Below are 13107 nucleotides of genomic sequence, written 5' to 3'. Positions count from 1 at the left end.
GCATCAGTGTACATGGCTCTGGTGCCTGTCTCACTGTATTAAGCAACCAGAAGAACATTGTGAAGGAACTCTTGATGCACCAGTGACTCAGAACAGAGCTCCCACTCTACCATAAATACATTTAATGTCCTACACACAGGACCATTTAAGACTCAGTAAAAGCATTAGAAGAGCAATTGTATTGTAGAAATGCAGAGTATGGGGGAAGGGAAGTTACAGGCAATTGCGTATCCTGAACCTACCTACAGGTTCAGAAATTTCCTCTGTAAAGCTGCCAGCCTTTCTTCACACACAATTATCATGTACCATTTGCACTACTGTAGAACCTACAAGCTCAGGTCATGGATCAGTCCTACACAGATGAAATAAAAAAGAATATGCCTACACATCTGATGAAAGTCATGCAACCCAAATATTAGCCATAACACAATTTTAAAAAAATTTATTGGCTTAGCATAAATTTAATGACTGTCATCCATTGTAGAATTATCATAATAACATTCTTCATATTACAGTTGAACAGGCTTAGAAAGGAGAAATATGCATTGAACCACAAGGAGGAATACAGATACTCTAGGTAGGCAGGAGAAATGCCTTCTTTGCACAGTGGTTTTTTTATATAGATAGCTAGATAAAATGTACTCCATGTAAATGACTTATAAAAACTGAAGAAATAGGAACCACTCCAATAATTAAAATCACGGAGAACTTTATATATATATATGAGAGTATGTTTCTATATAATTTAGAATGCATATTTCCCAGCAATAATTTATCCTTCCACTCAGAAACCTTGTGTAAAGATACATCACTGTTACCATGCACAAAAATCAAAATAACTTATGAGAAAGTAACAAAAGAAATTTGCTTCTTTCAGGTAACCTGATACTAATACCTTCATAGAGTAAACTATATTTTAATTAAGATATTCTCAGCAATACATGTGTTTATACTTTTTTTCTCCACACTTGGATTTTATTTCATTTTCACAAGCTACCTTGCAAGTTTAAGAAATGCATCATTTATTCATGACCTCTACTTTCTTTCAGACCTCCTCAGTTACACAGATGACCAGGTTAAAGAAAAAACAAGTGGTTTGTCTGATAACAGTGTCAAAACAACCCTATATGTTGTATTTCTGTTAGTTGAAGCCATCATAAAAAAAAAAAAAAAAAAAAAAAAAAAAAAAAAACAAAAAAAAAACAAACACAAAACAAACAAAAACCAGTGCTTGTTTTACTTTACCTTTTTCCAGAATAAACTCTCGTAATTAAACTTTCCACTTTTCCAAGTAGCTGACTATGTATTCTGCACAGCAAGAGGTTTTCTCCACAGACATATTGACTTGGACAATAAACAAAGCAGAAATCCCCGACTGGAATTTACTGCTAAATTTAACCGTGCATATTGTTAGTAAAATTTGCATATCTGTCTAAGAAAAAATAAAAGTTGAAATTCAGTGATTCTGGGCACTGCACTGCTTTTCAAGGAAAAAAAAAAAAAAAAAAAGAGTTGTAATTTCCATACTTACTGAGGCTGTATGTCAAAGGAAATCTGTGCAAAAAAATCCTGGTGCTGCTTTGGTGAGATCTGAAAGATGACAGCATACTAATAGTAAAGGAGCTTCTCCTTTAGAAAAGATGGCTTAAAAAATACTGGTGAAGTGCCACTAAATTCTAGAAAACATTGCCAGCATGCCAGAACCTCTTATTTCTCTGTCCTTCAACCACAAAATACATAGAAGCAGTTTTCATGTTTTGAAGAAACATCACCCACCTTTTCCTCTCAGTGTCAACTTTCCCCATGAAACATTAAGAGATTAGTCAGCACTGGCTTCTTACAATTAAAGATGGCAGGAACTTTCATTGATACTCTTTCACTGATTTTTGTCACAACACTGCATCACCACTAACCCTCCAAAGCCATCAGCCATCAGTAGAATATTCACCTTCAATTTTTGACTTTTGTCTCTCTTTTCACAGTATCATGGACACCTGGATGTCTTAGGAATTTGATTTAAAGGAATTCGGGTCTCTACTTGGATGTATTCCAGAGATTATACTGTTGGGTGGGTGGATTTTTTTAATTATTAGTATTGCTTTTTTTAAACTGAAGCAGTGAATTTAAATTTCTCAATAATTATGAAAATGCTCACATTACCACACTGTGTATTTTACAGCTTTCCACACTTGCATTTGCTCTGGACAGGATTTCAAGTGCACCTGTAACCAATGCTTAGGTCTTTAGAATTTGGCTACTCCTCAGCTGGAGGATGGAGAAGGAATAAATGGCATTCTGGCAAAAGTGAGGAACTTGGTCATCACTTGGTCATAACATTACCTACAGTTGACGGTGCAGGTAAGTGGCTCAGCCTTTTTTTCCTTACCTTTTAGATAAAACAACCACAACCATTAACACTGAAACTACAAGATTTCTAACACCCCAGTGAGATGCACAGATCAGCTCACACCTCTCAAAGCACTTCTAGCATACCTTGTAGACTTGGGCAGGAGAACTCTAGATCATGCTCCTGAATTTTTCCTGCAAATAACTGCAACTTTTTCCTTTTCTAATAAACAAGCTGTGCTGTGAGAGAAGCGCACTACAACCACCACCTCTAGCATTCAATCTGTGTCTATAAACAGCTTCGTATTATCACACTGAGGTTGGTGAGACTATAAAATAGTATGGTTAGCTACAGAGTATCCCCTTACAAGATCCAGGCATTGCCTCATTACATCAGATTTTTTGCAAAATGCTGCATTCAGATATTGTGCGACAGAGATAGTTATGTAAGTGGAAGAGTAATTTTATTCTCCAAAAATGCAACAAAAACTAGGTAAATAACCTCAGTGATACTGAGCATTTACCTGGAAGTCACCAACAAGCTCTCTGCATTCTGGTCCAATCATATCAAATGAAAAAAATACAAGAAATTATGACTTCCAGGGAGGTAACCATGAGATGCTGAGAGCTCACTGGGATATGTTCATGACATTGAAGTCAATGGAAGTTAAGGCCCATAACTCTCCAAATACAAATTGCTGAGTAGGAAACTAAGCCAGCAGTTAAACTTCTCACTGAAATTAATGAGTTAAAGATTAATTCACTCACAGACCATGTGTACATGGTCACCTCATGGGGCCATCACCAGGAAGACATGAGATCTTCTTAGAACTGCTCTACCTGAGGCTAATTAACAGATATGATGACTGTAAATAAAAGCAGGAGGTGGTAAACAGAAAAGAATAGGAAGTTTGATGGGGCTCCCAACTGGTGCTGTGTGTCAATAAACGTCAGCTGAAACTGAGATGCTGCTTTTGTACTCTCCTAAGGAAATCATTATTATCACATTATTCTATAACACAGTCTAACCTAATCTCCAAGCACATACTAGGGAAAATATTTTTGATCAACTCTACATTTGTTAATTACAGAACCAAACATACTGAAATTATTTTGTTTTACAAACAGAATGAAGCAGCTTATTTTAATATTTAAAAGTGCAAATTATGATATTCAGCTTTACTACCCATAAAACTAACGACTATTTCTTATATCCCAATCCAAATTAGTGACCCTTGTAAAAACACTGATTGTTTCAAAGACACCAGTGAGATAGCACAAACAGCTGTATAAAGCAGACAAGAGACTGATATACACAACAATTAGGCTTTTTAAGCACAGAAACACTTTTTCAATTTACCCTCACAATTTCCTAAACCTGTCGAAGATATTAAAAAAAAAAAAAAAAAAATCAAACATATTGAAGTTATTTTTGTTTACAAACAGAATGAAGCCTATTTAAACAGTCTTGACTCTCTGGGTTTTGGCATGAGATTCTTTATATGTATTTTACCATACCATTTTCCTTCACTGACTCACATATTTTCTGCCAATAGAGGGTTACCTGGAAGAAAAACAGTTTTGATAGTACTGAACATTGAAAAGATGGTGACATTCATTGTCCATTCTCTATCCCACACCCCCAGAAGTTAACTCCCACTGCAGGTTGGAGTTTGTTGTTTCCTAATCCCTTCTCCCATGTAAAAACCTGATTTGACAACCCTTTTCTCAGGCAAGCAGACACTTTAAAGTAACCAGGATCACTGACATGAGGATAGATTATTTTGCATAAGGAAGTTTTACGGGATGTAATCTTCTCTTTTCCTTGAAGTTTAAGTAGTTACTACCTACTACTGAAATGAAAGAAATGTAATAGTCTCAGTCCAATTACTTGTGAACACATGTTTATTTCGCACCCAATTACTTCCCACAATTCTTCCAGTTTCAAAAGAGCGGACAGATTTGGCAACTCCGCTTGCTTCTCACTTCTTGACACTATCATTAAGATTCAGATTAAGGCATACAAATGATGTGAGAGAGGTTGCACTATTCTCGCTATTCTTGACACACTTTAGAGACACAATTACAATCTCTCACTTCAAATGAATTTTCTAAATTCATTTTAAAAGAATGTACATATTTTCACTTCATTTTTAAGAAAGCATGGACAGAATTTTTTTGCTACTTTTTCCAACTCATGAATTCTGATGTGCTAAAACTTCTTCCTTATAAAATAATTACTTGACTGTGTAGCATTATGCTTCAAAAAATATTTGGATTCCACAGAAGAACAGCTGGAAAGTGGTACCATAGAAGCTTACTCTTATACTTCAATACTGTACTTTCCTTTCTCTGTTCTCTTTCCCGCCACAATTTTGGTACTAGAATGACAAATCTCTTTCTCAACAATACTCAAACCATTGCTTCCTTTCAAACGTTGTCTGGCTATTACCTTTTCTTGCAAATATTTATTTTAAATAATTCTAAAATAATAACAAGGAAGAGGGAAATTACGGGTTAGCTACTGATATGTACTCTAATGTAGACCCTGTCAGGAAAAGAAATAGAAAAGACACCATCTATTTTGATCAATATTAGTCAATTTTGGACAAAACCAAGTAAATTTAAGTACACAAGAGTATAACAACATATCTACTTTCAGGTAATTATAAAACTTCTGAAGAGTTTATTAAAGATACAGAAAAAAAATTAACTGCTGTCTTACCAAACTAAGCATATGCTCATTTACAGATTTGATCATTAGTGCCTGTGAAGGCTAAAAAAGCATAGTATTGCTTAGCAGTCGTGAAGTGTTCTAAATAAAATTGCCATGAAAACAAAGTTAAAAATATATGGAAAGATATTTCTGTAAGAGTGCTAAGATGCAAAACAAGCAATAAAGAACAATAATCAACTTTTGCTTAAGAAACACCACATGTTGCCAGTTGCTGATATATTCTGGCTACAAACTGCATTCTAACACTGAACTAATGACAGAATATAACACATACTAAAACCAATGTAGATCATTAACAGTTTTCCTGCCTGAATGTCAATATTTGCTTTGTTTTCTCTTGTCTTAATACAAAGTCCACTGAACTCTGCAGGAGTCATACACTAATGTTCTATCCACCAACTTTGGAAGAACATCCAAAAAGGCTCACAGTTGTATTTAAGACACGGTTGTAGCAAACTATTACTGCTACAAGAAGAAATGAAAGTGAAATAGAAGCCCCAAAAGAAAAAAAAAATAAAATCAACAGAAATCATAACCTATTCAGATGAAGTTCTCTATCCCTGTGATCCTATCTTTAGTGATTGGCTTACACTTTTCTTGAAGGAAGAAGTTACATTACTGATAATTTTTACTGAATTCCAGATTGCCAAAGCCCACACTTACTCATTTATCAGTGTGTTTCTCCTTACCCAAGGATAGCTATGACAATTCAGATCAAAGGTCCATATAGCTCAGTGTCCTGCTTCCAAAAGCAGCCACAATTCAGAGCCAAGAAAAGAGAGCATGAACAAAGAAATCAAATACAGTATTTTTACAGAATAATTCCCCAGCCTTCAACTATAGTCCACTCAGGAATTCCTGAGACTGATGTGATTTATCTGTTTAGCTTGCCCAATGGGTTTTCTCTTTCAAACACTTAATCCATTACCCCTTAAACTCACGTATCCTGTTTGCATCCACAACACCCCAAAGCAAGGCTACCTTGGGCAAAGAACTAAGAATTGTATTGCTCTGTTTTGTGCATATTTGGTGTTCAGTGGATACAGCTACTCATATTTACTTATTAAAATGCAGCCAAAATTAAAAAGAAAGATTGACACACCCCTTGAAAGAAACTTGGAGTTTGCACATATCCCATCAAGCTAAATCCAGTGGGAACTAGCATTCTGAGAGCAGTAAAATGCTGCAATAGCAAGAATTATAACAAGGTTGGATATAGCTGGAAAAGCAGGCAGATGTCATGAGTGAAAAAACAGACACCCTAACAAAAGCGGCAAAAAACCCTCTGTGAACCTCCCTTAGTCCAACAACTGAATTTTAATCCAAGAAGGTTAAATATAGGGCTGCTTGAAAATTTTCCACTGCATCTATTTTTGATGGGAAACGAGGCTTTCAGCTAAACACTTTTCGGTTGGAATTTTTTTTTTGGCATGTCTAAGTATGTGCTTCTGCAAATATACTTTTCTTACCAAAAAGCCAAAGTTACAAACCAAAATATTTTGATTGCAAACAAAAGATGTTATTAAGAAATGTTAGTGTGTAGCATTAAATCTGTGGCTTACCTGCTTTATGTGGCAGATCTCCTCTATCAACTAGACTTACCACTTTGAGGGATTCCCTATTTCCAGCACTCCCTTCAAAAAGGAAAGACCATGGCACAGTGTTGAAGGAGGTAGGCAGCCTCAGCCTTGCAGAACAGGACCAGAAGGCATCCAGATTATAATGTTGGAGGAGGACTACAGTAACATTCTTCAAATCAAGAAGTTTTAGTGTTCAGACAAAGCCTTTCAGTCCTCTGAATTCTGTCCAAGCATGTAGTTTTTCCTGGAAAATTAAGACAAAAATGAAAAAAGCTTTGTATTTTTTATCAAAAATTCATGCAGGAAATTTCATGGGTCAAGCAAGGTCTTATTCGTTAACCTGCAAATTCAAACCTAGCATCTGGGTCCATGCTTACACAAATCAGAAAAACTTTAAATGGCAGTAAAATGTTTCAAATTTTCCATAGCCATCCTGTTAGCAGGACTGTTCAAAAGCCAAAGAGCTAAAACCAAACAAAAATAATAAGGGCTCATTAGATGGGGTACAGATAACAGTGTATGAGCCTTAAATTGTATTAAAAGACCAACCAACGTAACATACAAAAGCAAAGGATGAAGAGAAGATTCAAACAATGGCGACACTTACTAGGTAATGTAATACAAAAAAATCTGTATAGCAAAATTGGCAAAGTGACAAGAAAACTAGATGTTCCATTTATTATTCCCTTTCAGGGAATTCAGTGAATTAACCAGAAAGAATAAATTTGATAAGGCTAATGCAATAAAAAGTGAGAGTAACGGCTATCCCATTATTGCTGAGATCACCCCTTTTTTTTGGAACCCCGCAATCCACTGGAAAAATTCTCATCCAGAAACAGGCCCTGACCAGACCATGACAGGGAAGCACCCAACTAATACTACCAGGGACAATGTTAGAACAAAATTTCTAATATCTACCTCTTCCCTTGCGAGTGTTTCCTGCCCTACAGTTGTATCCCCCCACCCCAAAGGCAAAATAAATGTATAAATAAGAGGAATAAAAGACAAGAAATAAATCAAGACTGCATCTTTTGTAACACCATTGCAAGCCCACAACAGACAATAGCAAAACTTCTCATATCAGTGGGGTACAATTTTCTTTTCCCCCACCACACACACAGAGGACTATTACTGCCATCATTAGCACCAAGAACCACTATAATTCAAAGGGTCTGTTAAACGAATATCCTTATTGAAAACTGAGTGGGTAAAACAAAAGGAAGGGCATTTTGCTATTACAGTGAAACTTCTCTAAACAATTTGCTTTGCAATCACACCATTCTTTTACCAAAACAGAGAAAGGTTTTTAAGAGCAAGTTTCTGCTGAGACTAGGCACCTGAGAGTTCCATATAAGCAGTTCCAAACACTGTCTAATGCTGATTCCCGGCACAGTTAACATCTTTGACTGTCTAACATTATAAAGTGAAAAGTGCTAACACGATTTGTCATTCTTGAGGCCAATTTATTCATCAAAATCAGCACAAGCCCAAGCCTGCTGTCCTTATTCATATTTGGAATCACCAGCCGCTTATGTGTTGTCCCAGCAAAATTAGCACAGTGGAGGATTAGTCAGGATATAACCCTAGAGATAAAAAAATCTGTTTGGAGTAAGTGAAATACAAAGAATAAATATTCAAAATGAGTGATGAAAGATATGTTTGTTATTTCCATTTTAACTCCAGGGTAATGAGTAATTTCAGTAAGGATTTCTCAGTGTGGTTTTTATCATTCAATAGTTTAAAAATTACTACTGTGCATCCTCCATCAAAAGTTGGGATTGGAAACAGTGAAACTTTAAAAAGTCCTCTTCAAACATGTATGCAAAATATTATTCTCTTAAATTATACCATTACTGAGTAATTATACCATAACTGAGGGGGCAAAAAGTAGTATCAGAATTTATGAACAATGCATTGTTCAAGGATTTAATGACGCACCTTCCTCCTCAAATCAGTTATACAAAGTTTTGCTTTCTCGTATCTGGGTTTTATCCTTACCCATGCATTTCAACAGAGTGGCATTTTTTCTTCAGATCACTTCTTACTCATAAGTTTCTCATTAATTTCTCACTTAATTTACAGTATGTGAGAGGGCATACATGTAAGCTAAGGTCTCCGTATAGTTTTTGCAAAAGTTAGTAAGTCAAAATGGACTACACTGCCTAATCTTGTCTCTGCATCAACTCACACAACCCAGACTAGCCTACTGCAGATGGGGCATCCTTAGCTCAAAGCCCTTCATATTTACTTCTTGCAGTGTGAGCTGCTCCAACTCTGATTTACAGTATATGAGAGAGAACCCAGCACTCCGCAGCTTCTCTGTTGTGGTACCTATACCCTGTCAGCATCAATACTGAGTCGGTAAGAGTGACTTGTGCTATTATTCTGTCCTCCACTATCACCCAACCCAAATGTAGATGCCACAAAGTTAAATAAGCGTCCTTAATTCCTCCGGTAGATCTGACATCAAAGACAAGACACATGGATGCCATCCCATCTTAAGGCCAGATTGTAATTTTGATTTGGAAGCTGCCCACCTCAGAGGGCTACAGCTCAGTCGGGTAAGCCAGGTGGCTGTGCAGTAGCAGTGGGTGTGTAACAGAAGCTTTGCAGGGGCTCATACCCAAGTTGTTAAAGCTGAGGTCTCCAAAACTGAAGACCGACCAAATAGACTCCCAACCCATGCTAGCAGTAACGATGGTGCATGTGCCCTTTGAGCATATATGAACATTAACAACATTTTGATGGAGCATGGAGAGAGAATCACAAATATAGCCGCTGAAGTCACTGGCGTGCTAGAGGTCTGGACAAGCTGCTGCTTTCAGGAGAGAGTGGTGCATGTGTATACTCTCATGTTATCCACAGAAACCAAACTGCTCCTTGACAGCCTGGATCCACATAACCTTCCTGAGATTCAAGAGTGCATTTACATACTAATGTCCTAGCAGTTGCCAGAAAGTAAATTAATTGTTACCTGGGCAGAGGAAGACAATGCTACTCACTATGTCCATACATACTTCATATAGTTAGCAATTCAACTGCATGATATTTGTATTATTCTCCAAACATGGTAACAATGGATCGATGGACTGTTTAATGTAGGACAGTTTGCCTTCAAAAGTCACATGATTTATCATGTGTGAAACATCACACCATGAGGTATTACAATCTATAGCACAGGTAGATTATAAATAAAACTTGCTAAAAAATGAGCAAAAATTAGAAAATAGTATTAAGGAAAATGAAAAAGATTGCTCTCAATAACACTTATTTTATTTCATAATCCATCTTTTCTTTCATTCCTTCCTCCTGCACTGTTTCACTAATGAGAAATGAAGCAACATACGATTACAATGCGTGAGCCAATACACCACAGCCCAATCATCAACTGCATAGTGTGGGAGAATAAAGGTAAGGTTGATCTTATGTCGCCCTCATGCTAAACTGCTGTTCCCACTGACTTCTTATGCTCATTCTGCTGCTCATGCTGCTTCCCTAGCGAAGTCTACACATCCAAAGCAGCCTGGGGAAGAAGTCTAATCATCGTCTGCTCCTATGTTCAGCAGAAAATCCTCCAGCCACATTCAGGGCCACAACCTGCAGGTTCACTGTTGGAGCAATCCTCAGAACACAGCAGTGATCAATCACTTTGTCATCCTCCTTTAAAGTAAAGGGACAGCAAAGTACTCTTCCAGCAGTTTCTCCTCCTTCTCTGCCACCTGCTCACTGCACTCCAAAAGTAGCTACTGCAGCTGATTGCATTCAGCCTGTTTTATTCTTGCCTAAAGGCTCTCTCATGTCTCACTGACCAACAGCAGCACCATGGTACTGTGCCCATCCATGATCAGTCTGACATCCCTGAAAAGATGTAAGCAGAATATTGTTCTTGTCTACAAAAAGTTCTCATGAACCACAATAAAAGACAGGCTGCCTCAGAAGATGCATCAATGCCATTTAATTTTTTTGTGAAAAGAAAAATATCTATTAAAATATAAGATACATATGCATGCCGTACTCTCCCATCCCCATTTCTTTGCAGGTTTCACAGTGCTGGATTTTTACTCATCATTTCTGCTTTGCAGACGTGTAGAAGTACAAAACAATGCGTTCCTTCCATTAACCAGACTGCCCATCACATTGCTCGGTTCTGGACTACATGTGGCATGTGAGAGAAAAGGATGGATTGGAAAAAAGTTTCTCTTACTTTTAATTGGTACTTTTAGTAAGAAGCCACAACTCCACCTTACGTCGTCTACTAACACGCCTGTAAAAATACTCCTTCTTCCTACTTCCATTTACCCTGTCCTCAAGTTTCACAGTTTCTAGTTTCATGGTGTCGCTCAACGTATTGGCCAGGCAAAATCTCCTGTGTCTTGCAGCTAAACCGTATTTGCGTAGACAGTCTCTGGATAAAACTCTGTGGCCTGACATGGGAAGGAGATCAGCCTAGACAGTCCCTTCTGGGTTCAATCCATGAAATTACTGCCTTCAGACAAGGATTCATTTTAACAAGATTATTTGAACAATTTCCATGGACTGAGTTCTTCTTTTTGATCTACCCAATGCAGACAATGCCATACTAAAATGTACTAGAGAACATTAGGTGGGAATTAAAAACCAATTTTTCAAACAGACAAAACATCTGTATTTTAAAATAAACAAAATACCAGTAAAAAAAAAAAAAAATAATAAAAGCAAGAGCCAATTTACTAATCTCAAACTAAAATGCTCTGTAGTTGCCATTACCTGGTTTGGTGTGATCCATATAAACCTAAATGCCAAGCCTTAGCTGCACACAAAAACGAAGCTTACGTTAGAAGGATAGTGACAGACCCAAATGTCTGAATAAAAGAGGCACAAGTATCTGTGGCAACAAAGACCTGTAGGAGTGTTATCTACGAGTTGTCAAATCTATAGGTTTGCAAAAGGTTGTAGTATCTGTAACTTTCTTGACAGCTTTGTCTTTCAGCATGATTTGATGACTGGTCAACTGTTTTGAAACCCCTGCAAAGAAGTGCTCTACATTAATCTGTACTGCTATAAGAAAGCTCAGCTTTTCTGAAAAAGCTGCTGCTATACTTTCTGGAATAAACACACAAACCATTTTAAAGACTTGACCCTTGATTCCTTCATCTCGGAACTTCTGACCTCAGGGAAGTCTCAGTACATGAGGAATATACAATGGGCTGTGGTTCCACAGCCTTGAGCTATCCAGGCTGCTTTTCAGTCATATGAAGTAAAGCAGCCTCCCCACAGCTGTGCTGTTTTATATACCTGAAAGGCAATTTCAAAAATTATCATGGTCTTACTAGGGAATTTGGATATGCAGTTGTTACTAAATTGCCATAAAGTTCTGCATTACCAATTTTGTCATTACCGAACAGCTTCAAGACACACAGTATCTTTGTGCTGCATCTCTTTTCATGCTGTAAGAAAACAAGAGCATACGAATTACAGTAAAAATGAAGCCAAGTGTACTGTTGAGAAACTTGGTATTCTCTTATTTCTAGGGGAGTTAGAGTGTAATTCTAAACTGTAGCGTTCAGCATGTCTCCTGAGTTTCCTTGTTGAAATATTGCAATGGAAATTTTACAGCATCTGTGTTGCTTTTGGAAGCCATCACCTCACATCTGCTGTCTCTGTAGCGTAGAGCTTAAGTTCAGCGTAAAAAGGTACTTTGTAATAGGCAATAGGAATCCTGACAGAGCTGTAATTTACAGACTCACCCAGCTCTCCTGACTAGGCTCACTCGTTTTTACATTCTGTAGAGATTTTTACATAAGGTATTCCTCAAGCAGCCACCAGCACAACAATCACTTCTTGAAATGGAGCATCACATCCAGGACTGCAAAGAGACTTTTTAGACCTCTGACAGTCACGGTGATCTCGGCCAGAGGACAAATTTTTCGTTCCGTCTTCTTCATCGCTCAAGCTCCTGATACTTTTCAGGAGGGTATTAACCAAATTAGCACTAAACCAGCCATCTGCTACTTTTGGGAAAGTTCTGATTTTGACCTAAATACCGCTACGTATGTCGTAGTGATGTCACAGCCCGGGATGTGAAACCCGGAGCGGGACGGCCCCGTCCCCAAGCACTGACTCCTCCGGCACGCCTGGACGCAAAACCTCCCCTCAGGTGGGCGCTGGGGTCGAGGGGGGGTTGCAATTACCGCGGTGATTACACGCTAAACGTGTTTATGGCCCCATAATTGCCCATTTCCTCCCTACCGGGGTAATCCGCGTGTCCATTTAAATAGAGTCGGACGGGAGGGGAGAGGACGCTGTTAGCGCAGCCAACAGACTCGGGGGGGCTTTTGTGTTTTGCCTCCTGCCTTTGATTCCCCCCGCGCGGCGCGGTCAAGATGGCTGAGGCGTCCCGGGGAGCGGGCGCTGCGCCCCGCGGCGCAGGGCTCCCACCGCCCCGAGCGGGCGCGTGCAGCGGCG

At 38.2% G+C, this 13107-nt stretch overlaps 1 long non-coding RNA gene across 1 annotated transcript in view; it reads right to left on the bottom strand.

Annotated features, from left to right (window-relative positions):
• LOC113476722 overlaps positions 1-9048 on the bottom strand; it is a 110572-nt gene extending 101524 nt beyond the window's left edge. The window contains exons 1-2 of the long non-coding RNA XR_003397770.1: positions 8912-9048; positions 6646-6907 (exon numbers count right to left, since the gene is read on the bottom strand). This is a non-coding gene — a long non-coding RNA (uncharacterized LOC113476722). The remainder of the gene's footprint in view (positions 1-6645; positions 6908-8911) is intronic.
• Between the last annotated feature and the right edge of the window lie 4059 nt (positions 9049-13107).

This window comes from Athene cunicularia, assembly GCF_003259725.1.
Source record: "Athene cunicularia isolate RWA chromosome 2 unlocalized genomic scaffold, athCun1 chr2_part1, whole genome shotgun sequence".
Lineage (NCBI taxonomy): Eukaryota > Metazoa > Chordata > Aves > Strigiformes > Strigidae > Athene > Athene cunicularia.
Note: the sequence above shows the minus strand (reverse complement) of the source record. Positions and strands in the feature narration are given on the sequence as shown.